Below are 27,491 nucleotides of genomic sequence, written 5' to 3'. Positions count from 1 at the left end.
AGAGCTCAAAAGTCAAGTAATTGAGTGGCAACATGAGCAAGCAAAGGAAGCAAAGCAAGCACAGCAATCAAACCTTATATTCCTTTTCTGGGAGATAAAAAGGACCAAAACACAGAATGGCAGGAAGACAATGAAGTCATAACTCCTGCACCAAAAGCTTCCAAGAAAAATAAGAATTGGTTATAGGTCACAGAGGAGCTCAAGAGAGATTTTGAAAACCTAGTAAGAGATGTAGAGGAAAAAGTGGGAAGAGAAATGAGAATGATGGCAGAAAATCATGAAAAGTGAGTCAACAACTTGAATGAAGAAAATAACACTTTAAAAAAGACTACCTCAAATGGCAAAAGAGAGCTAAAAAGCAAGAATGTCTTAAAAAGTTGAATTTTTCAGATGAAAAAATAATTTCAAAAGTTCACTGAAGATAATAATTCCTTCAGAATTAGATCGGAACAAATTGAAGGTAATGCCTTTATGAGAAATCAAGATACTATTAAACAGACCCAAACAAATGAAAAAAATACAAGGCAATGTGAAATATTTCACTGGAAAAATCAGCGACCTGGAAAATAGATCCAGGAGAGATAATTTAAAAATTATTGTACTACCTGAAATCCATGATCAGAAAAAGAACCTAGAAATTATCCTTCAAGAAAATATCAAGGAAAATTGCCATGATATTTTTCAACCAGAGGGCAAAATAGAAATTGAAAGAATTCACTGATCACCTCCTAAAAAAGATCCCAAAATACAAAACTCCTAGGAATATTATAGCCAGATTCCAAATTTCCCAGATCAAGGAGGAAATATTACAAACAGCCAAGAAGAAACAATTTGAGTTTTGTGGAAACAAAATCAGGATAACACGGGAACTAGCACCTTCTTCATTAAGTGATTGAAGGGCTTGGAATATGATATTCCAGAGGTCAAAGGAGCTAGTATTAAAACCAAGAATCTTCTATCCAGCAAAACTGAATATAATGCTTAAGGGAAAAAGATATGGTTATTGAATGACATAAAGGATTTTCAAGCATTCTTGATGAAAAAAAAAACAGAATTGAATCAAAAATTTCACATTCAAATACAAAAGGCAAGAGAAGCATGAGAAGGTAAACAGGGAAAAGAAATCATAAGGAACTTATAAAAGTTGAACTATTTATATTTATATAAAGAAAAACAATAATTATAACTTTTGAATCTTTTCTCAGTATGAGGATAGTTGTAGGGAACATAAATGTGTATGTGTGTATATATGTATGTAAGTATATATATATATACATATATGTATACATACATAAGTCTATCTATATAGGAAGGTATATATGTGTATGAATACATATGTTGGTGTTTGCATATATGTGTACAGGCATATGTAGACAGAGGGCACAGGATCAATTGTATATGAAGGGATGATATTTAAAAATAATATTAAGAGGTGAGAGAGTAATATAATGAGAGGAGATAGGGAGACAGCATAAGGTAAATTATTTCATATAAAAGAGGCAAGGGAAAACTGTTACAATGGAGAGGAAGAACAGGAAAAGCAAAAGGGAATGGGTCAACCTTACTCTCAATGAATTTGGCTTAAGGAGGGAATAACATACAAACCAAATTGGGCATCTTACCCTACAGGACAATGGGGGGAAGAGGATAAGGGGGGGAGATTATAGAAAGGAGGACAGATTGGGCAGGAGGGTATTTAGAAGTACAGTTTTTTTTTTACAAAGACTGGGAATCTTTATTCAGATCAGCAATTCACATTCCTCAAGTCTCAGACTTTGGGTGGGCCTTTTGTGGAAGGGGGAAGGATGGAGGAGAGAAGACAAGGCAAGGCCAACCCACCTCCCTGGACATCCCCTCCACCCCTAATCCTGTCTCAGGCCACTGGATAAAGAAGAGAACAGGAGAAAGGGAATACCAAGAAGGGAGGGACCGAGGGAAAAAGAGGCCCCTGCCAAGGAGAGGCCTACCCAAATGTGTGGCTTTCAAAGTCCAGTTGTGGCCAGGACAGCAGCCACCATAGGCCCCTCCCTATAAATTAAATCCCCACAGTAGCAAGGCTGGGGGTGGAGGGAGCAGGAAGAACAACTTTGTGGAAGAGAAATTGGTCCCATGTCACCTCCTTTCAAGGTAGTGCCTTGAACCCTGGCCTAAAGAATGGCAATATGGGTGCAAAATTCCCAAATGACATGACAAACCAGGGTGGGAGAATGAACAGGAATGTTAAAGTGGTCAGTACTCCCCAGTTTTGGTCCAGGAGAAGGGAGGATGGGGGGGTGGTCAGTCCACTTTTGCTGATTTGGGGGACAGGGAGAGTATTACAGTAAATTCAAGGTAAGAAGGAAATGCTCAGCACCTGTAGCCACAACAGGAGAAGCAGTGCCACCAATGGATAGGAGTAGGCAGGGAAGAGGAAGAGCTGGAACAGAAGGGGCTTGATAGTTTCACGGGCATCCTAGGAATGTCACTGCTAGAAATATATTAACCATTCAAGGGAGGGTGAGAAAGAGTGGTGATCAGAAGATCTGGCATGGCATCCCATATCAAGTCATGCCTGCCTGAGAGGCCCCACGGTTGGTGCCCATCTGCAGCCCTATGACATTCTTGCCCTCCTGCAGTTGGTTATCTGTGAAATTTCAGGGATTCTCCTTGGACTTCTTAGTGAACCAGTTAGGATCTCCAGAGAAGAACCCATCATCCCGAGCCACTACCAGCTGTGATAGTAATGCAATATAAAGATCCCCCTGTATTGGCTTGGTTTTCAAATTGATTGTGTTAAAACCCAGAGACTGTTAATCCCACCTGTGGGATGGACTTGTTGATGTGAAAAGAGAGTCCTGAATTGGGAGGAGCTGGTGACATAGATTTGGAGAGACAAGAGAGAGGCAGAAGAACTTTTTGGAAGCAGCACCCTCATGGAGGCAGAGAGAGACTGAATGGTTTGCTGAGGGCCACTTTGAATTGCCCTGGACTTTTGAGACCTGCCCCCGGAGCTGCCAAGGATTGAGGAGACATGGCTGTTTTGCTGGTACTTTGTCTGTCTGTTTTGATGTTGTTTTGCCAAATTTGTCCACTGGTGAAAGACAGTCCTGTTGAAGAAATCCTGGAACCTGGCTGTTGGCTAAGAGCTCCTGAGACTGTCCTGCAGACAGAGAGTGAATACTGTCTACTGGTGAAGGACAGTGCTGTTGTTGCAGGGGTCTGGGAACCTTTCTGTTGGTTCCGAAGCCCTGAAGAAGGATTTTCTTGTTGTATGTTTACAGAAATCCTGGGAGAGGGTTTTGCTCATGTTTTCAGAGGTTCTAGGACTGTTCTGCAGACAGAGGATGAATCAATGAAGAGACTGGCAATGTATCTTGTGGCCTTGCTAAGCCTTGTCTCCCCAGGAACTAAGATTGCTGACAACTTGCCTCATGTCAAGATGAAGAAAAGACCTCCATTTGGGTATTAAGTGCTGTGCTTAAACTTGCTGTAACTCTGGGGTAGATTCAATTGTGATCCAGGGGTGGGGAACTTTTGACCTTTTTGTGTTCTATGGTTGAGCAAATGAATGTACTTTACTTATGTTTGGAAACTAATCTCCATTTGAGAAGAGGGGCTTTGTGGTGGACTAAATGAAGGTACAGCCTAGGGGTGGAGTAGTATTTAGAACAGGGACTTTGTAATTGATTGAATGAATGGAAGGTCCTGAGGTGGGGTAGTACTTGGAGATTATTTAATCACACTTAGTAAATGCTGTATTTTGAATGATGTCATGTTTTGATCTTCTCTGTTCTTGGTTGGTCACTGAATAAAATGGAGAGCACCTATGCTGGTATTGTGAACCTTGGGAAGTTGCCTTTCCTTGGCATTACATTACATTACACCAGCCCACCCAGGTTCATCAGTGTCGGCTGCACACATGCCATATTATTTCATTCCCAGAGGTCCACAGTTTGGAAGATATCAGTGGCATTGATGCCATAGCACTCTGCTGCCTGGAGGAACTGAGAAATGTCTTCCTTCTGTTTGAAGGCCATGCCTGAAGCCTTACTCTTCTTTACTGGGCCGTGGCCTTCAGGGTATAGCCTATTGATGAGTTCACACAGCACCATGCCATCTTTGAGCCAGTTCTGGAAATTCACTTGCCCAGCCTGGGGCCTCCCAACATCCCTGTGGCACTGTGTGGTAGTCCACTGAATGAGAATCTTCTCCAGATCCGCATCATACTGCTTCTCCATTTTCTGCTGTACCTCCCGGCTCAGTCCGCAAGCAGGTCCCCTGTTGGCCATTCTGAGATGATGATGCAGGTATCTTTACCACGAGGCAGTGGATGGAGAGCATAACGGGCTGGGGCGCAGCGTGCAGTGAGTGGCCAGAAGTACTCAGTTTTGAAAAAGCATATGGTCAAAGCAGAAAATGCAACAAGTGGGGGTTGGGATAGGTTGGAATGAAATATAGTCTGTCTTTTACAATATATCCCTTGTACAACCTTTATTGAATTGCTTATCTCCCCAATAAAAATGATGATGAGGGAAGAAGAGAAAGAATCTGAAATTCAACGTTTTAAAAGTAATGTTCAAAAGATTATTATTATTATTATTATTATTATTTTACATGCTACTGGGAAATAAGATATACAGGCACTGGGTTATGGACTTCCATCTTGCCTTACTGGAAAGTCAAAGGGTGCATGGGGGAAGATATAGCAGAGAACAGTTTGGGGGAGGGGGTATCTCTGTTTTGGGGTGGTGGGTTGGGGAAAGATAGGGAGAAAATCTGTAACAAAATCTTGTTGTAAAGAATGTTGTAAACTAAAAATATACATAAAATTAAAAAAAAAGAAAAAAGTGCCTTTTAAACATTAATGTATGATATTAAATCATATATATATATATATATATATGTATTTTAAAGAGAACTTAGTACACAGAAACAACCTCAATGTGTGATGACTCACTTTTACAGATTTAGTTCTTCTCAGCAATGCAAGGATCTAAAATAAATCCAAAAGCCTCATGATAGAACATGCTATCCACATGCAGAGAAAGAACTCTACTTTTATTTATATAGCTGAATAGAGAGTATAGCATTAGGTTTTCATCATCTTTCACCTAGAATATTGCATTGATTTCCAATTTGATATGCTTTTTCTCCCTACCATTATATCATTTCTCCCTACCTCCATAGGGAACTGGTTCTCTATCCTATAAACAATCCTCTTTAAATCCCAATGGCTCCCTAATGCTCTTAGGTATAATATAATAAGGCCATCTCTTTAGTCCCACAGCCTGTCCCTGATCTATGTTTTCAATTTCAATTTATATTATTCCATATCTCACATTGGGCAATTCACCAGCCTGGTCTTCTCACTTTCATTTCCTTTACATTGACCAACCCCCATGCGTATAATAGCTTTAATATCACTGCTACTTTTTTAAGTCACAGCACAGGCACCACCTTCTCCAAAAAAGTCTTTCCTATTTCCAAACCCCCAACCAACACACACACAATTACTAGTTTCTTCTATCTCTAACTACCCTCTATTTAGCTACCTTATCTTTACAATTTTATTCTGTATATACACATATATTGTTACATACATTTACATATACAATTATGTAGCCTCCCCTGATAAAATGTAAAAGAGTAAAGAGTATCTTATATCCTCAAATCTTGTACTTATGCAGTACTCCTATCTCAGTACTTAGGACATAGGTGTTTACAAATGCCAGTTGGTTTTTGATCATTTTCTTCTGTGATGTCTTTTTGTAGGAATATCTTCAAAGCTCTCAGCTCAACTGCTGCCAACTTTTGTATACTTATTTTTTCAGAGTCTCTAATGATTTCTGTACCCAACTGCTTTCGAGTTCAGATTCTTCCTTTTCTTCTTTTTTTCATTTCTTCTATGGATTTCATCCTATAACTTCCCTGGATTTTAAGGTGTCAAGTCATTGCCTGGTGTAAGCAGTGATATCTTTAACTTGTTATGTGAAACTCTCCAATTTCACCAGTCTTTCAAGTAGTACCCTAAAAAGTGTGCATATTTTAGAATCAGAGTTAATAAACATATATTAAGAGTCTGCTATTTTTTAGGCATTGTTCTAAAATCAGGGGATACAAAGAAAGTTACAAAGCAGTCCCTGCCCTCAAAGTTCTCACAATCTAATTGTGGAATATAACACATAAAAAAAACTGAAAAAGTCTCAGGGGGTAGGGAGGATGGAGGGTGCTACAGAGCTCAGGGGAAGGATGAAGTCCTTCAGCCAAAACAGGAAATGATCTGAGAAGGCAAAAGTTTCAGAATTAATTTCATGTTTCAGAATGATCAGTTTGAGGGGATCAAGAAGTTCAGAAAAGTTGTTTGGTGGGAAATAAATGAATATAGCTTCCCAAGGTCCCCATTTGTATTATTTATTATTCTTTAGTTATGAACATTAGAATTTTGAAAAGGCACATGCAAATAAGATGGTTACCACAATTCCCTGAAGTTATGGCTTCCTTAGTCTTTGTTCTCCCTCCAAATTCATCTTCTTGGTATGTCCATTTGAGAGGCAATGTCTAGTCCTTAGAAGGGTTTGTATTTTTCCTCAACATTTTATTACAGACAGCGTGTCCTTCATAATTTGATTTTATCAATTTTCCTCATATAAATTCAGTTTTCTGTCCTTTCAGTGACCTATTTGTTCTTTTTTTTAAAGCAATTGGGGTTAAGTAACTTGCTCAATGTCACAATATTTCTGGGTGTGGTGCTAAGTATTTGAGCCAAGATTTGATCCCCAGGTCATCCTGACACTGGGACCGGTGCTCTTACTCTCTGAGCCACCTGGCCACCCCAAACTATTTGTTCTTATATTAAATAGGCAGTACCTTTGATTAAATGAATGTAAAAACTTAGTAATAAGTTTTTTATATTTATACTGTTAATTTATATAACCCATGTTACTAAAAGTCACAGTGTAAAGATTATATGAAGATTCAGTTCTATCAGGAGAAAGAAACACAGAATAAAGAATTATGTCTGATAGGATGACCCCAACGATGACCACATTATAGTGTGAAAAAGTGACAAACTTAGACCATGATTCCACTTGATAATTAGGGACTAGCTGTTCAGAGGTATATAGGACTTGGGCCATTATATAATGAACTATTACAGGAAATCTTTTTAGTGGGGGAGATTCAGAAGTTATTATCAGAATCTGCAATGATCTTTAGAATTTTTCTTGTTACAAATAGTGTTATATAATATAATCAGATGGTTTGAGAAGCTAATTTGGACCACAGAGTTTGCTATTTTATCTAATTAGAAACTTGAGTCTCTGATTTTTGTTAAGGTAGTTCCAGACAAATTAGAAAGTACTAGAGTAGAAGATATATTCTCTAACGCTAGAACTGCCACTTTTTGCAATAAGCATAAACAAAGCAAGTCACCTAATCCCTGTAGGCTTCTCTCTCCCATATTATTTGTTTTCTTCCTCTCTAAAATATGATGAGGTTAAACTAGAAAACTCTTCTAGGTCAAATATGTGATTTGGGGGCACTTGCTCATTTTTTAAGGCATTTGGGTTTAAGTAACTTGCTCAAGGTTACACGGCCAGTTATTTTGTGTGGGTGTTAAGTATCTGAGGTTGGAATTGATCCTGGGTCTCCCAACTCTGGGGCCAGTGCTCTTATGGACTGCACCACCTGGCTGCCTCACTTGCCCAAATTTTAACCTGCTGAAACATGTTTTCCATCATTAGCATCTTAATGAGAACTGAAACTGTTGCTTGAGATATGAGCCACTCTACTCTTTTACCTTATACCCTACTCAGTCAGTCTTAATTTAATATAGATTCAACTGCACTAAGTATATTCACAATAATTTTATTTTATAGTTTGTCATAATTCAGAATATCTCTGTCTTTGAGATATTCATAACTAAAGCATTATAGTATCAGAAAGATGAATAGTTTCTACAGGAAAAATGCAAGTTTTTTTGCATTTGTTTTATAAGAGTTTACTAAGCTTCAGTAGTCTGTGTTATAGAAACTCACAACTCAGCAGTCTGAATTATGCCTGGATTTTTATTTTAGATAATAGACACATTAAAATGAATGAGATGTTAGAAAGCATAACAATGATTAAGGAATAATTAGTGTTTATTAATATAGTGGTAAGTAAAGTATTATATACAACTGTTCACCAGGATTATTCTTTACTTGCCTCATAATAAGTACTGGTACTTTAGATAATGATTTTAAATTTGCAAAATGCTTTACATACCTGAAACTCATAGGAACTCAATGATGCAGATAGTGCAGATATCATTTCATTTTTCAAAGAATCATAGATTTACACTATTGATTAAAGAAATGCAAATCAAAACAACTTTGGGGTACCACATCTCACCAGTCAGATGACACCAGATCTCACCAGGCTAAGCTGACAAAACAGGAAAATGACAAATGCCAGAGAGGATATGGAAAAATTAGAATACTAATGAATTGTTTGTAGCATTGTGAACTAATTCAACCATTCTGGAGAGCAATTTTGAACTATGTCCAAAGAGCTATAAATAAGTGCATACATTATGACCCAGCAATACCACTTCTGGGACTGTGTCCCAAAGAAATCATGGAAGTGGGAAAAAAGACTCATATGTACAAAAATATTTATAGCAGCGCTATTTGTGGTGGCAAAGAAATGGAATTCAAGGGGATGCCCATCAATTGGGGAATGGCTAAACAAGTAGGGTTATATGAATGTAATGGAATAATACTGTGCTATAAGAAATGAGGAGTTGAGGGACTTCAAAATAACTTGGAGGACTTATATAAAGTGATTCTGGGTAAGGAGAGCAGAACCAGGACACCTTTGTACACAATTACAAACACATCATATGTGTAATGACTAACTTTGATAGACTACATGGTTAGAAGACAACTACAAAAGACTCATGATGGAAAGAGATATCGACATCCAGAGAAAAGCTACAGAGTCTGCAGATTGAAGCAAACTATTTGCTCTTTTGTTTGTGTTTTGTTTTGTTTTATCCCTTCTTTCTGATTGTTCACCCTGTTGGTTATAATCCTTTACAACATGACTATCTTTCAATGTGAAGGTTTCTGTAGAAGCTATATTTGATTACATGCCTCTATGTTGGGGGGGGGAAGGAGAGGGAAGGGAAGAAAATTTGAAACTTAAGAGATTGGGCAACTGAATGCTGTAAACTAAAAGTAAATAAATAAATTAAATTATAAAAAAGGAATAATAGATTTAGAGCGGGAATTAGCCACAAAGACCATCTAGTCTACCCTCCTCCACTCCCAAACCTACAATTTTATGGATGAAGAAACTGAGCTTTGATAGAGGTCACAGAGTTACATCATCAGAGGTAATATTGGAAACCAAGTCTTCCTGACTTCAAGTTCATGCTCTAGCTGCTACTATACCACACTCACTTTCACTAAGAAGAAATGATATTGTTTACTTTCTGAAATCATAGAACAATGTATATTCAGAATGGAATGGCCTGGGGTTCAAATGTTAGGCCTGGAATTACATAGCTATTTCTTTCTGACACAAGATGGACTTCATATTTACCTGAAGAGGTTTATATGAACTGATGCTGAGTGAGAAGAGCAGAACCAGGAGAAATTTGTACATAATTACAGACACAACATATGTTTCACGACCAGCTTTGATAGACTGGAGTCTTCACAGCAATGCAGGGTTATATATCAACCCCAAAAGAATCATGATGTTGAGAGATGTCTACATCCACAGAAAGAACTAGAAAGAACTGAGTTTGAATCCAGATTTAAACAAGCTACTTGAGCTTTTTCTTTTTCTTGTTTGGTTTTGTTTCCTCTTGCCCTTTGTTCATTCCATCTGATAAAATCCTTCTTTAGAAACTGACTAATGAATGTATTGTGTGAAAGTATTTGCAGATACTCTACTTGATTGTATGCCTCCATGGGGTGGGGGAGGGGAGGGAGGGAGAGAAAATTTGAAACTCATGAAATTATGGAACTGAATTTTGTAAACTGAAAGTAAATAATCCAATTAATGAAGACTAAAAAAATTTAAAAAGAATAATTAAAGAGAATATTAAAAATTTCAATATAAGTAAAGGCAGAAAAGGTCAAACACTTTAATCTGGAGAAGAAACTCAAAAGGAACAGTGATGGAAATTATAGTTTATTGCAAACAATAAAATAATCTGTATAATAAACATTCTTCTAAGAACAATGGAATTTGGGTGGAAGTAAATGAAAAATTAACTTTAGAGCAAAGCTGTTATTTTATAGCTTAAAGGTAATGTGTTTGATATTAAAATGTATACTGTTGCCTTTTTTTCATTTGATAGCCTGTGCTAGTGTGTTGCCACCCTGTGCTGTTTTCCTACCCAGAGCTCAGTTGCTCTGTTGCCTCTGGGCTGCTTTCTCCTCCTCCTGGTCCCTCCCACCCATGGGCTTCAGAGATCTCAAGACACCCCTGGGTCTGCAGCACCTCAAGGGCTTTCTGGCAGACAAGAGCTAACTCTAAGAGTTTGTGCCATCCCATGCTGACCTGTATTTGAAGCCATCTGTGGCCCTCCACCAGTTGACCTGTACCATGGTCTGAACTAGTATAACCCATTAAGTCCTATGAAAAGGAAAAGGCAAGCTTGCCAGGAATAAAGAAGGCTTTGGGCAAGTATGGACCTACTGATGTGGAAAATACCATCGGAAGTGGAGCTACAGATATAATGAGGAGGAAAGTGAAGAAGCTAAGAGAAAAATGCTTTGCTCAGTATGAATCAAAGGAAGAATAATAATACAAAAAACCCTGCAATTTTTGTCAAGTCTTCTATCTTACTGGATGTAAAACTTGGGATGATGAGACAGATATGGCAAAATTGGAGGAGTGAGTCAGAAGCATTCAGGCAGATGGCTTGGTCTGGGGATCTTCTAAACTAGTTCTAGTGGCATATGGCATCAAGAAGCTTCAGATACAATGTGTGGTTGAGGATGATAAAGTTGGTACAGATATGCTAGTGTAAGGGATACTGCCATTGAAGACTATGCACAATCCGTGGATGTTGCTACCTTCAATAAGATCTAAAATCTACCATCCTAAAAATTACATTTAAATAAAAACCTTTGCAACCAAGAAAAAAATAAAATTTAATTTTGAATTAAATTTTTACAAAATGTCTACTCTCCAAACACAGGAAAGAAAGTGGACTGTATCCCTTTCAGGAAATTACAATGCTCTTTTATTGTCCCAATTTTTTTTTTCAGAAAAAAAGAACCCCATGTCACCCCAACTCACATACAAAGTTTTAATGCCAGTATGCTAATGGTAGTCTTATGTGGCCTTTAAATAGGTTGAGAGTCATAAATTCTGGGTAATTTGACCATTTTACTTATAACACCAGCAATTTAATAAAAATCATTTGGCTGTCTCTCTCTTGGAACAAAGACAATTATGGCAAGAGCTCACAGTTTATATGCCCATTGGAATAAGGGTGTTACTGAAGGTGGCAATAAATAATCATTAATTAATGAGAGAAAGAATATTACAATGAAGAGCAGGACCTGAACTTTGATTATATCTTTGCTTCTTAAGTTACCCCCAGCCTTGGGCAATCTATTCAAATAATTTATCTCACCCAAACCTGAGTAGAACACCATGGCTACTGGGAGAGGTATGAACAACATTGTTAGTCCAATCTCATTATCCATAATGTCCTTCAAGAGATTGAACTTTTAAAATCACAACTTTAGAAAAAAGGGGGAACTCCAGATCTCCCCAAGTTATTAGTAATTGATATAATTTCTCTAATTTATTTCTCTGTGACTCATAGAACCACAATAGTCTCTGATGAATTAGAAATGAGTATCCCTCAGAGGCCAAACAAAGTCATATGGTGGGTATAAATGGGATTCCAGCATATTGTATACATGAAAATTTAAAGGAAAAAAAAACATCACTTAGAGCAAAGTGGGAGATACCACTTCATAGTTTTCTCTGGAACAACCCAGTGAGTTGATAGTAGCTTTAGAAGCAATCGTGGAGCATTTAATTAAAATAAAGGGAAAGTAGAACCATAAGGAAAGAACAAAAGCTAAGAAAATTTTGAAAAAAAACTGTTCATTCATGTTTCATCAATTGTTTAACAGATCTAAAGTTATAGTGATTGCATAATTTTCCAAATAAACACACAAAATGCAAGTTATAACTGATCAGTAGTCAAGTCCTCCAATAGGTCTTAACAAGCAAATGTTGGCAGGTGACCATGTCACACATTGTTAGGAAGTCAAGAATGCATTGACATAGATATTTTAGATTAGTTCTGTTGCTGATCTCTCTTCTCTAGCAAACTGACCTGGCCACAGGACAGTCTTTTGCACTTATTGAAAAAAATCAGTGAATTTTTGCTTTCTGTAGAAACTGAATCAAAATGAACTGACATTTCCTGCATCTTGAAATCAGTTGTTAGGTAGAGATAGCAGCAATTGTGACAGAGAAACTAGATTATGTGTCAGGAAACTTTAATCCTAGTCCTAAATGTGTCAACAACTGGGAAAACCATTGTTTCTAAATTTCTTCATCTGTGGAATAAAAGGTTTCAACATGTGAAAGGTGCCTTTCACCTCTATTGGTCTATGATACTACTTGTCTTCCATTAGCTTTGTTCCTGCTATCTCCTTCATCTCTTCCTGCCCAATGGCTAGCTAACAGAGAGGAGGCATAAGTTATAATTGCAGCCAACTAAACAATAGTTAGTATTCTTGAGTGAATCTAGATAGCTACAATTTGCATGTAGAGAACTGTATTTTTGGATGATTGATTTGTTCATCAAGAGTTTATCTTTCTAATCTTTACAATGGGATTCATTGAAAGAGTTCTTGAGATATGTTATATCTTGCTTTCTGGAGTTCTGCAGTACATATAATTAGGGTAGTTACACAAAGACCATCATAAGCAAGGAAATTGGTACAAATGTGATAAAAATAAGAAAATACCTCAATTTGGGTAATATAAACTGGAAGTTGTGAGGATTGTAGAAGGGGAACAGATATGAAAATAAGCATTTTTTGTAATATCCCATAGAGGGATACAACAGAATCAGATTAAGTATTTTGTTTCTTCAATGTTAATTTTTAATAGTAATGGAAACTAATGAAAAAGTTGCCAAAATTAATTATTAAAAATAATTTTATAATAAAATAATTTTCAGTTTTGAAATCCTAGAATTTGAAAGCTAGAGCTTACATACACATAGAGTCTAATTCTCTTATTTTAAATATAAGGAAACTGAGCATCAGAGACATTAAATAACACCATCAAAGCCATTCTGTAATTAATATCTTAACTATAATTAGAAACCAGACAGGTCTCCTGAATTCCAACCCGTGCTCTTTCTATTAGACGAATTAACTTTGTTCTAAGTTATAGAGATACTTAGACACAGGAGAAAAAGTATCTGTGGATTCTAAATTTTACCATTCTATCATGTATAACATTCACCCAGTAAAAGAACCTGGCCCATAGGTTTCAATTCTCTGTATGATACCAAAACTGATTGGTAAAGGCTATAAAACCTCCTCTGGTTACTAGAAGTTTCTCCCTTATGCCCCTGATCATTTTCAATCTGAAATTTCAAGTGGAAGCCTGAGATTGAAATCTCTTAATGTGCTTTAATTAGAAAGTCTCTTCCAAATTGAAACTTGGTATTGTAGCACTCATCAACTAGAAATGATTATCAATGCTGACTCTAGTTAATTGGGATTTCACTACATCCACAATGAGATGAAATATGCCTATGAAAGATTTATGTGGGTATATGGTTCCAGTTAAAATTTTCTTGCAGAAGACATCACCACCAGACTGATATTACTGAGATTTCAGAAGCGGTGTCCTGAGAAGTATGTGATTGCCTGTGAAAGTCATCAGGTGAAAACTGGTAGTTTTGAATAATTCTAGTTGTTAGTCATCATATTCACCCTGCTTAGAATTCTGACTTGGGCTATAAGGAGCTGAGCTCTGTAGAGTCTGGGGCTATGAGTACATATCACTACTGATATTCACTGGCTTAAATTACAGTTCATGCATTTGAGACATAGGTAGGAAGGAAGATAATTATAACTTTCCCCTTCTCTCTACTGACCTATAGTCCTTCCAGCTCTCCTCTCCCTTCCCCCAAAAGGTCTTAAACCAAAAAAATAACATAGTAAATGCAAGACTCAAATAACAGGTTTTTAGCCAAGATGGCAGAACAGAAGCAGTAACTTTTCTAAGCTCCTCTGTGTAACCCTTCACTAAACTTTAAAAAAAGTGAATCTGAAGGGATTTTAGAGTTTCAGTGTCCACTGGGAGACAGAGCATGGCAGAGTCCAGCCCAGGAAAGTGCCCACATGGGTCCAGGCAGGGGGAGCATGGAGCATGTGGGGGCTGCAGCAGCTCAGACTAGAGAGCAGACTACAGCAGACAGAGAAGGAGCCCCAGACACTGGATTCACCCACCCCAAGGGCAATTCTCAGCCATCTCACCAGCATCCCACCACAGGAAGGAAGGATCCATTACAGCCAGGTAAGACAGGATTTGGGACCCTGCAGAGACAGCAGCTTCTCCTGGGGCTATAAGCCCCCAGACTGGAAATTTAGAAATTATCTGCCTGACTTTCTGTGGGGCTAGGATGGCAAAGTAACCTCTGGCTCCTCTGATTCTCCCTCCCTGTCCTAGAAAACCCTGAGAGAAGTGTCCCACCCAGAGAGAAATCCTGAGATAGTGGAAATAGGCTCAGGCTTGGGAGTAACTGAGAAGGGACTTAACTGAAGCAGCAAGTATTCTGAAGAGAAGGGCAGGGGGGTCCCAACAAACCCTACTTCACTTGATTAGCAAAGCCTTCCTGAGCTGTTGTGCAGGAGCATAGATGCAGAAATCTGAAGTGGTCAGACCACCCCTCCTCCACCTAGTACTCTATGAGCATCAGCATAACTCAGGGGAAACACTGAGACTCCTGGGCTTGGCCTCAATCTAGACACCCAGAGGCTACAACATACAAAATCAACAACCAGGACCTTAGCTACCAGCCTGAGAAATTAGGAAATATGAAATTACAATGGGAAGGAAAGAAGCTAAGAAGGAGAAGGGCAAGGCAAGAAAATCGAATAGAGCTTATTATAGTGAGCAAGAACAACCAAATACAGAGGACAACTTGGACTCTATGCTCACACATGAGACCGCAGAAGGAAATATGCACTCATCTCAAACCCAAAAAGTATTCTTGGAGGAGCTCAAGAAAGATTTTAAAGGCCAAATTAGGGAAGTAAAATACAAATTTAAATCTACAGTGACCAAATTGGAAAAAAAAAGTCTCACTGAAAAAAAACAAATCCTTAAAAAGTGAAATTAGTGAACTAATTGCAGAAAATACCTCCCAAAAAAAGGACCTTCAAAAATGACAGAAGAGAATAAGTAACTAAAAATTAGAATCAGTCAAACTGAAGCTCAAGACTCTTTGATGCACCAAAAGTCAACCAAACAAAACATGAAGATTTGAAAAATTGGAAGAAAGTGTAAAATATCTCACTGGAAAAACAACTGACCTAGAGAACATATTCAAGAGAGACAACTGAAGCATTATTGTCTACCAGAAAGCCATGATTAAAAAAGCAACCTGGACAACATCATCGAAGAGATTGTCCAGGAAAGCTGTCCTGAATCCTAGAATCAGAAGGTAAAAGAGTTATTCAAAGAATTCACCAGATTCCTCCTTAAAGAGATCCCAAATTGAAAACCCCAAGAAATATAGTAGTCAAATTCCAGAATTACAAGATTAAGGAGAAAATTCTGCAACCAGGTAAAAAGAAACAATCTAAATATCATAGAACTACAGTCAGGATCACATAGGAGCAATCAACGTCTACATTAAAAGATCAGAGGGATTGGGATTTGATATGTCCTAGGGCAAAAGAGATAGGACTACAACCAAGGATTAACTACCTGACAAAACTGAGAAAAATCTTTCAGGCAAGGAGATGGTCATTTAATGAAATAAGGGACTTCCAGACTTTCCTGATAAAAAAAGCCATAGCTCAATGGAAAATTTGACCTCCAATTACAAGACTCAAGAAAGACATAAAAAGGTAAACAATAAAAAACACACACACATGCACATATGCACACACACATGCACATAATTTGGGATACAATAAGAGCAAAAAGTTTACATCCCTATATGAGAAGCTGATAGGGGTCAATATCGAAATTTGTATGATCATGACCTTTAAAAGTATTATATATACATAGATAGAAGGTGTGGGTAAAATGAACTAATCTGGTGATAAAAAAAGGAAAGCCTTATTAAGGCATCAAAAGGACTGTAATGAGAAAAAAGGAAAGGATGAGGCAGTAAAAGGTAAATTATGCCATACTAAGTGGCATAAAAACATAGTAAAATAGTAAAATAAAAAAAAAATAGTAGAGGGGAAGGAAAGAGGTAGATGAACATCATTTGAACATTATTCTTACTGGTTCTGGTTCAAAGAGGGATCAACATAATCAGTTAAGTTTAAGATTCTAACATGGAAAGATGCAAAACCTCATTAAATACAGGGAAAGAAGAGAGGGAGAGGAGCACTGTATAAAATTTACTCTCATTGATTTGGGGTTAAAGGGGGAATAACATACTCTGATAAGTATCAATCTATTGTGTCCTATAAGCGGTAGGAGGGCAAGCGTGGGATAAACCAGGGATTAGAAGGGAGGAAAATGACAGTAAGGGGAGAAAGTAGGTAAAGACGGGGGGCACAGGGAGGGAACACTGAGGAAGGTGGTGTTCAAAAGGAATACTCTTAAGTAGGGGAAAGGAGAAGGAAGAAACCAAAACATAAGCAGGGGAGGGTATAGGATGGAGAGAAAGAGACAGTCATCATTACTCTGAATGTGAACAGGATGAACTCTCCCATAAAACAAAGGCAGATAGCAGAATGGATTAAAAACCACATTCCTTCAATAGGCTGTTTACAAGAAACACTTTTGAAACAAAAGGATACCCACAAGGTAAAAATAAAAGGCTGGAGTACAATATATTACGCCTTAGCTAGAGTAAAAAAAAAACAGGGGTAGCAATCCTTATCTCACATAAGGGAAAAGCAAAAATAGATCTAATTAAAAGAGACAAGGAAAGAAACTATATCAACCATCAAGAATGAAGCAATATCATTACTTAAGATATATGCACCAAGTGGTATAGCATTCAAATTTCTAGAGAAGAATATAAGGGAATTAGAGAAAGAAATAGATAGCAAAACTATACTAGTGCAGGACCTTAATTTCCCCCTCTCTGAGCTTGATAAATCCAACCTCAAAATAAACAAGAAATAACTTAAGGAGGCAAATAGCAGTTTAGAGAGGCTAGATATGATAGATCTCTGGATAAAACTGATTGGAGATAAAAAGGAATATACTTTCTTCTCAGCAGTTCATGACACATACTCAAAAGTTGGCCATGTAGTAGGGCATAAAGAGATGAAATGTATGCATAACAGACATCTAGTTAAGAGAAAGCAGCATATAAAAGACCTTCAATGTGCTCATTTTTTCTGCTGTGTTACAAGAAAATATACCGAGAATACTCAGTATACTCTCCAAAGTCTATTTTAATAAAGATGAAAATTCGAATTTCTCAGGAGTTCTTTGAAGTACTTGAATTCTAAGCACTGTTGCACATAGAGTTCCTTAAGCCTTGCACATTTCTCAGTAGAATCCTGACCATTGTTTTTCTCCTTTGATAAATTGTGGTTTAATTTGCTCCCTTTGGCTAAAACCTAAAAACTCAATTGAAACGAAAATGAGTGCAAGTAAAAAAACTTGTAACGTATGCATGTGTGATAGGAAAACCAGCTTAAGGTGTAGTTTGCACTTCCCTTTGGAAAACTTATTTTCTGTTGTTCCATCTTATAACTCACTTTAGGCCAGTTCTATAATCTACCACTAAAAGTATAGTGATTTATTTCTCACTTGCTGAATTGATCAATCACATGCTAGTGTTTTTGCAGCAAAAGATTCTGTTTTATTCCCTTATTTTTCTTCAATGATTAATTTGTTGGGATTCCTCTGTTTCATTGCTTTTTGTGCCTATCCATTTGGCATCTGAAAATTTATCTGCAAAGTTGTTAAGATGGTGCCAAGGCTAGACAAGGAAAGGTACTGGGAAGGAAGTGGTATTTTATTCCTCCTTTCTGGTCCATTTTTATAAAATAAGAGAGGAGATAAAAATTATACAAATTTATATGTCTTAAAATTTAAGAATTAACTTAAATATTACATAATTTCTAACTGCATGATATTATTAGCTAAGAGTCTCCACTGATTTGTCCATATACCTTCTGCACTGGGCTGCATTCCAGTTTTACTGAAGTGATTTAGGCCTTTCCCATTAATTGTACACTCAATGAAGACTCTAAAGTTCAGATGCAACAAAGTAGAGATCAATTCTGTGCTGCTTGTGTTAATTTTGGCCTAACAATTAACACCAAGAAGACACAGGTGCTCCATCAGCCATCCCCACACCATCCGTATGTGGAATCATTGGTTGCAGCAAATGGAGAGGTTAGAATGTTGTGGATAAATTCACTTGCCTTGGTAGTGTGCTTTCCAGGGATGTACACATTGATAATGAGGGTGACTCATGCATTGCCAGAGCTAGTTCAGTGTTTGGGAGACTCCAAAGGAAAGTATGCAAGAGAAGAGGTATTATTAGACTGACTACCAAACTAAGGTCTACAGGACCATTTTACTGACCTCATTATTGTATGCCTGTGAAACCTAGACAGTTCGCTAGTTCCATGACAGGAAATTGAATCAATTTTATTTGACTTCTCTTAGGAGATTTGGAAGATCACCTAGAAGCATAAGGTACCAGACACTGAGATCCTTACTGGAACTAAACTGCCAAGCAGTTATGAAGCATTCATACTCTGCTTCAAAGAGTGCAATTCCAATGGACTGGCCACTCATTTGAAAACAAAACATACACTTGTCAAAGAGACTGTTTTATGGAGAACTCATACAGGGCAAGTTTTCACATGGTGGTCAGAAGAAGCAAAAAGGACACTCTCAAGGTATCCTTCAAGAACTTTGGGGAGAGAGGCCCGGAAGGTGCACCGGCAGAGGCAGGCCCAGAAGGGGCCTGATCAACTCAGAGGGCAAGTCTCCCCACCAAACACAAGGGCCACTACCAGGCCTATCACCAAAGGGCTGGGACTGGAAAGAACAAGTTAAGAAGCAAATACAGGGGCCCTTGTCCTGGACAGCAAATACTCCTGGGGCTACCATTTCATAGTCCAGAAATTTAAAAAAAAGCCCCTATCAGGACCTCCATAGACCAGGATGACAGAGTGAACCTCACCTGATCCAAACCCCCCCCCCACCCTGAAAACATAATAACTCTTGCCCCAGGGCAAAACCCTCTAGAATAAAGGCTTGGGATCCCTAGAGGAAGGGCGTGGCTAGGGCCCTGCCTCAAAATGGTTAGAAAGCTGACTACAAAGACAAAGACTCTGGAGTCCTACTATCCTCAGAGGGAAGACAATGTGGACTCCACACCCACAGCTGAAACATCAATAGGGAGTGGGTCCCAAGCACAGAAGATCTAGATGAGAGCAAAAGGAACTTTGAAAACCGAATGAGAGAGATAGAAGACAAAATGAATAATTCTCTCAAAACCAAAATAGCAGAATTAGAAAAACATTATAATGAAGAAAACATCTCTCTAAAAGGAAAAGTGTATGATATGGAAAAGGAGCTCCAAAAATTAACCAAGGAAAATGATTTGCTAAAAAATAGAATCAACCAAATTGAAATAAATAATTCTATGAGCAACCAAGAATTAGTCAAATAAAACAACAAGAATGAGAAATTAGAAAAAGAGGTAAAATACCTTAAAGATAAATTAACTGACTTGGAAAACAGATCCAGGAGAAGCAATCTGAGAATCATACAACTACCAGAAAAGCATGATGGAAAAATGAGCCTGGATAACATTCTCCAAGAGCTCGTTAAGGAAAACTGCCCTGAGATCCTAGAACCTGAGGGTGAAATAGAAATCAAGAAAATCCACTGGTTACCGGCTGAAAGAGATCGCAAACTGAAAAGACCTCAAAATGTTGTGGTCAAAATCCAGGACTACCAGATAAAAGAGAAAATAATTCAAGTGGTCAGAAAGAAACAATTCAAATTTCAAGGGTCTACAGTGAGTTTTGCACAGGATCTGGCAGCCTCTAGACTCTAAGATCGGAGGCAGTGGAATACAATTTTCCAGAAGGCAAAATAGCTTGGGTTACAACCAAGGATCACATACCCAGTGAGACTGAACATATTCTTCCAGCAAAGAGATGGTCATTCAAGGATGCAGCAGAGTCCCAGACTTTCTTGATAAAAAAGCCAGAAATTAATGGAAAATTCAACCTCAAATTATGAGATGCAACAGTGAGGTCGAAAGGTAAACAAGGAAAACACACACACACACACACACACACACACACACACACACACAGATACACCCTGCTGTTTGATAAGAGCAAACTGGTTATAGACACGTAGAGGGTAAGAATATAAAATACACAAAATGATAATTTAAAAAAAAAATCTTATTAAGGGCTACAAAGGGACTGCAATGGAAGAATGGGAATGGATGAGTGGAAAAGGGAAAATTATGCCAAACAAAAAGGTATAAAAACTGTATAAGAGAGGAAAAGAAGGGAGAGAGATGGGAATCATATGACCTTTTCCATCATTGGTTCTGGTGCAAGGAGAGAATAACAGCCAGTTAAGCATGGGACTCTAAGGAGAAGAAACACAAAAAGAATCATTTCAGAGGGAAAGAGGGGAGTGAGAGGAGCTATGCATGAGATTTGTTCCTGTCACTCTTGGTGCAAAGAAGAAATAACATACTTCATTAAGTATAAAAATATCCTACAGGCAGTAGGAGGGGGAAGGGCTATCAAAGGGAGGGGGAGTTAGTAGGGGGCAAGAAGTAAGGGGGAAAGGGAGGTAAAGGGAGGGGAGCTGATAAGGGAATACTGAGGGAGGTGGTTGTCAAAAGGAAAACTGTTAAAGGGGGAAGGGAAAAGGGGGGATATGAACATTAACAGGGGCAGGAATAGGATGGAGGGAAAAAAACAGATAACAATCATAACTGTAAATGTGAATGGAATGAACTCTCCCATATAACTGAGACAGGTAGCAGAATGGATTAGAAATCATAATCCTACAATATGCTGTTTGCAAGAAACACATGTGAAACAGAGGGATACACACAGGGTAAAGGTAAAAGGCTGGAGTAAAATATATCATGCCTCAGCTAAAGTAAAAAAAAAAAAAACAGGGGTAGCAATCCTGATCTAAGATGAAGCAAAAGCAAAAATTGACTTAATTAAACGAGATAAGGAAGGAAACTATATCCTGTTAAAAGGCACAATATCACTACTTAAGCAATATCACTACTTAACATATATGCACCAAGTGTTATAGCATCCAAATTCCTAGAGGAGAAGGTAAAGGAATTAGAAGAAGAAATAGGTAGCAAAACAATACTAGTGGGAGATCTTAATCTCCCCCTCTCTGAACTTGATAAATCTAAACTCAACATAAATAAGAAAGAAGTTAGGGAGGTGAACAGGATTTTAGAGAGGATAGGTATGATAGATCTCTGGAGAAAACTGAATGGGGATAAAAAGGAAAATACTTTTTCCTCAGGGGTTCATGGCACATATTCAAAAATTGACCATGTTCTAGGGCATAAAAACCTCACAATTCTATTCGGTAAGGCAGAAATTTTAAATGCATCCTTCTCATATCATGATGCATTAAAAATTATATGCAATAAATGGCCAGGGAAAGACAGACTAAAAACCAATTGGAAATTAAGAAATTTCATCCTAAAGAATGAGTGGGTCAAACAAGAAATTATAGAAACAATCAGTAATTTCATTCAAGAGAATGATAATAATGAGGCAACATACCAAAATTTGTGGGATGCATTAAAGGCAGTTCTTAGGGGAAGTTTTATATCCCTGTGCATACATAATTAAATTAGAGAAAAGGGAGGTCAACAAATTGGGCATGCAGTTGAAAAACCTAGAAAAAGAACAAAATCAAAATCCCCAATTAAATACTATATTAGAAATATTTAAAAAGAAAGGAGAGATTAATTAAAATGAAATTAAGAAATCTATTGAATTAATAAATATAACTAAGTGTTGGTTTGATAAAAAAACAACAACAAAAAACAAAATTGATAGGCCCTTGGTCAATATGATAAAAAAAGAAAGAAGAAAACCAAATTATGAGTATCAAAAATGAAAAGAGTGAATCTACCTCCAAAGAACAGGAAATAAAAAAATTAATTAGGAATTATTTTTCCCAATTCTATGCACATAAAATTGATAATCTTAGGGAAATGGATGAATATTTACAAAAATACACGTTACCCAGATTAACTGAAGAGGATGTAAATTACTTAAATAACCCCATCTCAGAAAAAAAGAAATTGAATAAACCATCAGTGAACTCCCTAGGAAAAAAATCTCCAGGGCCAGATGGATTTACTAGTGAATTCTATCAAACATTTAAAGAACAATTGATTCCAATACTCTACAAACTATTTGGGAAAATTAGTGAATAAGGAGTCCTACTAAATTCTTTTTCTGACAAAATTTGGGACTGATACCTAAATAAGGAATAGATAAAACAGAGAAAAAAATTATAGACCAATCTCTCTCATGAATATAGATGCAAAAATTGTAAATAAAATACTAGCAAAAAGACTACAGCAACTTATCTCAATAATAATACATTTTGATCAGGTAGGAATTATTCCATTGCATTCCGGGAATGCTCAGATTGTTTAATATTTGGAAAAACATCAGTATAATTGATCATATCAACAATAAAACTAATAGAAACCACTTGATCATCTCAATAGATGCAGAAAAGGCTTTTGATAAAATACAATATCCATTCCTATTAACAGCTTTAGAAAATGTAGGAATAAATGGAGCCTTCCTGAAAATAATAGGTAGCATCTATATAAAGCCATCAGCAAGTATTATATGTAATGGGGAGAAGCTAGGAGCATTTCCCATAATATCAGGTGTAAAACAAGGGTGTCTACTATCACCCCTCTTATTCAATCTGGTACTAGAAATGTTAGCAGTAACAATTAGAGAAGAAGAAGAAAACAAAGAATAAAATTTGGCAAAGAAAAGACCAAACTATCACTCTTTCCAGATGATATAATGATATACTTAGAGAATCCTAGGGAATCAATTAAAAAAACTATTTGATACAATAAATAAATTTGGCAAAGATTCAGGATATAAAATAAACCACCACCAGTCCTCGGCATTCCTATATATTTCCAGTGAAATTTAACAGCAAGAGATAGAAAGAGAAATCCCATTTAAAGTTACTGTAGACATTACCAAATATTTGGGAATCTACCTGCCAAAACAAACCCAGGACCTATATGACCACAACTACAAAACACTTTTCACACAAATAAAGTCAGATCTAACTAATTGGAAAAATATCAATTGCTCATGCCTGGATCGAGCTAATATAATAAAAATGACAATTTTACCTAAATTAAATTATATACTTAATGTCATAGCAATTAATTTAACAAAAAAACTACTTCATAGAGCTAGAAAAAATAATAAAATTCATTTGGAGTAATAAATGATTCAGAATATCAAGGGAATTAATGAAAAGAAATGCCAAGGAATGTGGACTAGCTATACCAGATTTCAGTCTTTGTTATAAAGCAGCAGTTATCAAAACTGCTTGGTACTGACTGAAGAATAGAGGAGTGGATCAATGGAATAGATTAGGCACAAGAGATTCAGAAGTCAATGACTATAGTAATCTATTGTTTGATAAACCCCAAGACCCTGGTTTGGGGGATAAGAACTCACTATTTGACAAAAACTGCTGGGAAAACTGGAATATAGTATGGCAGAACCTGGGCATAGACCTTTACCTAACACCATATACCAAAATCACATCTAAATGGGTGCTGGATTTAGGTATAAAGGTTGATGCTGTAAGTAGTCTCGTAAAACAAGGAAGAGTTTACCTGTCACACTTGTGGAGAAAGAAAGACTTTATGACTAAACAAGAATTAGAGAACATTATAAAATGTAAAATTGATAATTTTGACTACATGAAATTGAAAAGCTTCTGTACAAACAAAGCCAATATAACCAAGATTAAGATGGAGGTGGGACATTGGTAAAGAATCTTTACAATCTATGTCTCTGATAAAGGACTCATTTCTAAAATATACAGAGAATTGAGTCAAATTTATAAGAATAGAAGTCATTCCCCAATTGATAAATAGTCAAAGGTATGAACAGGCAATATTCAGAGAAAGAAATTAAAGATATATATATATATATATATATATATATATATATATATATATATATAAGCACATGAAGAAATGCTATAAATCACTATTGATTAAAGAAATGCAAATCCAAACAACCCTGAGGCACCACATCTCACCAGTCAGATAGGCTAACAAAATAGGAAAATGACAAATGCTGGAACGTATGTGGGCAAATTGGAAGACTAATGCATTGTTGGTGGAGTTGTGAACTGATCCAGCCTTTCTGGAAAGCAATCTGGAATTATGCCCAAATGGCTATAAATACTTTCATATCCTTTGACCCAGCTATACCACTCCTAGAGTTTTATCCCAAAGAGATCATAGAAGTGGGAGGAAGAACAGTATATACAATCATGTTTATAGCAGTTCCTTTTGTGGTGGAAAAGAATTGGAAATTAAGGGGCTGCCCATCAATTGGGGAATTGCTGAAAAAGTTGTGGTATATGCATATTATGGAATATTAATGTGCCTTAAGAAACAAGGTGCAGACGATGTTCATATATACCTGGAGAGGCTTATACAAACTGATGCTGAGTGAGAAGAGTAGAACCAGTAGAAATTTGCACACAATTACAGACACAACATATGTGTGATGACCACCTTTGATAGACTGGACTCTTCTCAGCAATGCAGTGATATAAGTCAATCCCAAAAGACTCATGATGGAGAGAAATATGTGCATCCAGAGAAAGAACTAGAAAGAACTGAGTTTATATCCAGGTGGAAGCAAAATACCTGATCGTTTTTTCTTCTCTTGTTTTGTTTTATGTCCTCTTTACCATTTTTTCATTACATGTGATACAATCCATCTTTATAACCTGACTAATGTATAATGTGAAAGTATTTACAGATCCTATACTTGACTATATGTCGCCCATGGGGGAGAGGGGAGGGAGGGACACAAAATGTGAAACTCAAGGAATTGTGGAATTGAATCCTGTAAATTAAAAGGAAACAAACAAATTAAATTTAAAAAAAAATCAAAAGAGAGAGAGAAAAAAGATCTTTGGAATTGGTTGTGTGATTTGGGAGACACTGGTACAGGACTGCTTAGCATGGCATGTCCACATCAAAGGAGGTAATATGTTCTACAAGCATAGATGAATTGAAACATCTCAAAGGAAACAAGGATGCATAAATTTGCAGAAGATGTTCACATGGACTTTTGCGTCCAACCTGTGGTAGATCATTCTGAGTACATATTTGTCTGATCAGCCACAGTCAGTCATGTTGAAATTTGACTTTACCATAGTGATGTCATTTTTGTACTCTTCGAGAATGAAGGACAACAACTAACCATATAAGACCATACTATACTTATTTATTCTCTGTTTTCTGAGGGTGGATAACCTCTTACTTCATAATTCTGAGTCTTTTTCATATATTTCTAAGTCCACCAGTTCATGATTTTATTTGCCACAGCAATATTTCATTATACTATATAAGTTATTTTAAATAATCTAAAACAACATTAATATGATTAAGATAATCTAGTTTCCCTATTTTCCTCTTTTTATATCTCTTTTATCTTTAACTTTGTCTGAGATCATGATGACTATCCCCTACATTTTTTTCCTAATAAATTCAACTCTTGATCTTCACTTTATATTTATGTATATCTCTTATATCCTATTCCTCCTGATTCCTCTACTTTCCTCTTCTTTACTTCTACCTATTTTCTTGCCCTCTTTAATCTATTCCTTTCCAAGAATACCTCACTTATCCTCGCCTTCCCATTAATATAAACATCCTTCTATATCCCCTCTTGTTCTATTCCCTCACTCTCCACTCTAAAAATCCCTCCTATGTAATTCCTCCATGTCCTTTCTTCCTCTCAAATTTCATTTGCATGTTAACCACCTTTTCCTAAATAGTTTTACTTCTCAAAACCATATCATACTAGGTCTACCCCAATCTTTCTTTCAAGCTAATCACTTACTAATAAAAATCCTAGACATACATTTTACATTCCTTCACATAAAAAGTAAACAGTCTGTCTTTTAATTAGTCTTTGTCATGAACCTTATCTTTCTCTTGGGTCTTATATGCCCAATCTTCCATTAAATTCAGGTTTCTCTTTTTGTTTGTTTGTTTGTTTTAGATTTTAGCAAAATCCTGAATGTCTGCAATTCATTTACTATGATTTTTTTTTCATTAAGGATTTTGCTTAACTTTTCTGGGTATGATATATTCAGCCACAACCACAGTTTTTTGCTCTTCAATATATGGTATTACAAGAATGGCGGTCTTTTAGTGTCACTGCTGCTAAGTCTTATGTGATTCATATTGTGGCACTGTCATATTTAAATTGTTTATTTTTCTTATTTCCTGTAATATTTTATCCTTGAGATGGAGGTTTTAGAATTTGACTATGATATTCCCATAGGTTTTCCTCATAGAACCTCTTTTAAGTGGGTGGGTATTGGTGGATTTTTTTCTATTTTTACTTTTCCCTCTTTTAATACTTCAAGACAATTTTCTTTAAGTATTTCCTGTAATATTGCATAAAGATTTTTTTTAATCTTGGTTTTCAGGTAATTAGATTATTATTAAGTTTTCTCTTCTTGATCTGTTCTCCAGATCAGTTATTTTTCCTTTGAGATGTTTCACATTCTCTTCTATTTTTTCATTATTTATATTTAGTTTTATAATTTCTTGGTCTCATAACTTTGCTGGCTCCCCCTTGTCCAATTCTAATTTTTTTGGTGAGGGGAGGCAAAGCAATTGATCTGAAGGCACACAGCTAGTAAATGTCAAGTGTCTGGGGACACATTTGAATTCAAGTTCTCCTGACTCTAGAGTCAGTGCTCTAAACCCTGCTTCACCTATCTGCTCTCTAATTTTCAAAAAGTCACTTTTTCATCTCCTTTTATAATTGGCTGACTTTCTTTTCATAATCTTCCTGTTTTTTTTGGATTGTCCTTATTTTTTTAATATCTGTTTATCTTGTTTGTGGGGAGAATCTGTAGAGCTTGGAATTTTCTGACCTACTCTGCCATCTTCCTAGAATCCTCTGTTGCTCTGTTGCTCTGTTGCTCTCTCTCTCTCTCTCTCTCTCTCTCTCTCTCTCTCTCTCTCTCTC

General features: G+C 36.7%; 2 pseudogenes; one reads left to right on the top strand and one right to left on the bottom strand.

The window, feature by feature from the left end:
- Positions 1-2,175: 2,175 nt before the first annotated feature.
- On the bottom strand, positions 2,176-4,268 carry LOC138170520 (transgelin-2-like; annotated as a pseudogene).
- Positions 4,269-10,431: 6,163 nt separating this feature from the next.
- Positions 10,432-11,067, top strand: LOC138170512 (elongation factor 1-beta pseudogene; annotated as a pseudogene).
- Positions 11,068-27,491: the final 16,424 nt, after the last annotated feature.

This window comes from Petaurus breviceps, unplaced genomic scaffold, assembly GCF_028583685.1.
Source record: "Petaurus breviceps papuanus isolate PSGF00001 unplaced genomic scaffold, PetGlider_PUasm1.0 126, whole genome shotgun sequence".
Taxonomy (NCBI): Eukaryota; Metazoa; Chordata; class Mammalia; order Diprotodontia; family Petauridae; genus Petaurus; species Petaurus breviceps.
Note: the sequence above shows the minus strand (reverse complement) of the source record. Positions and strands in the feature narration are given on the sequence as shown.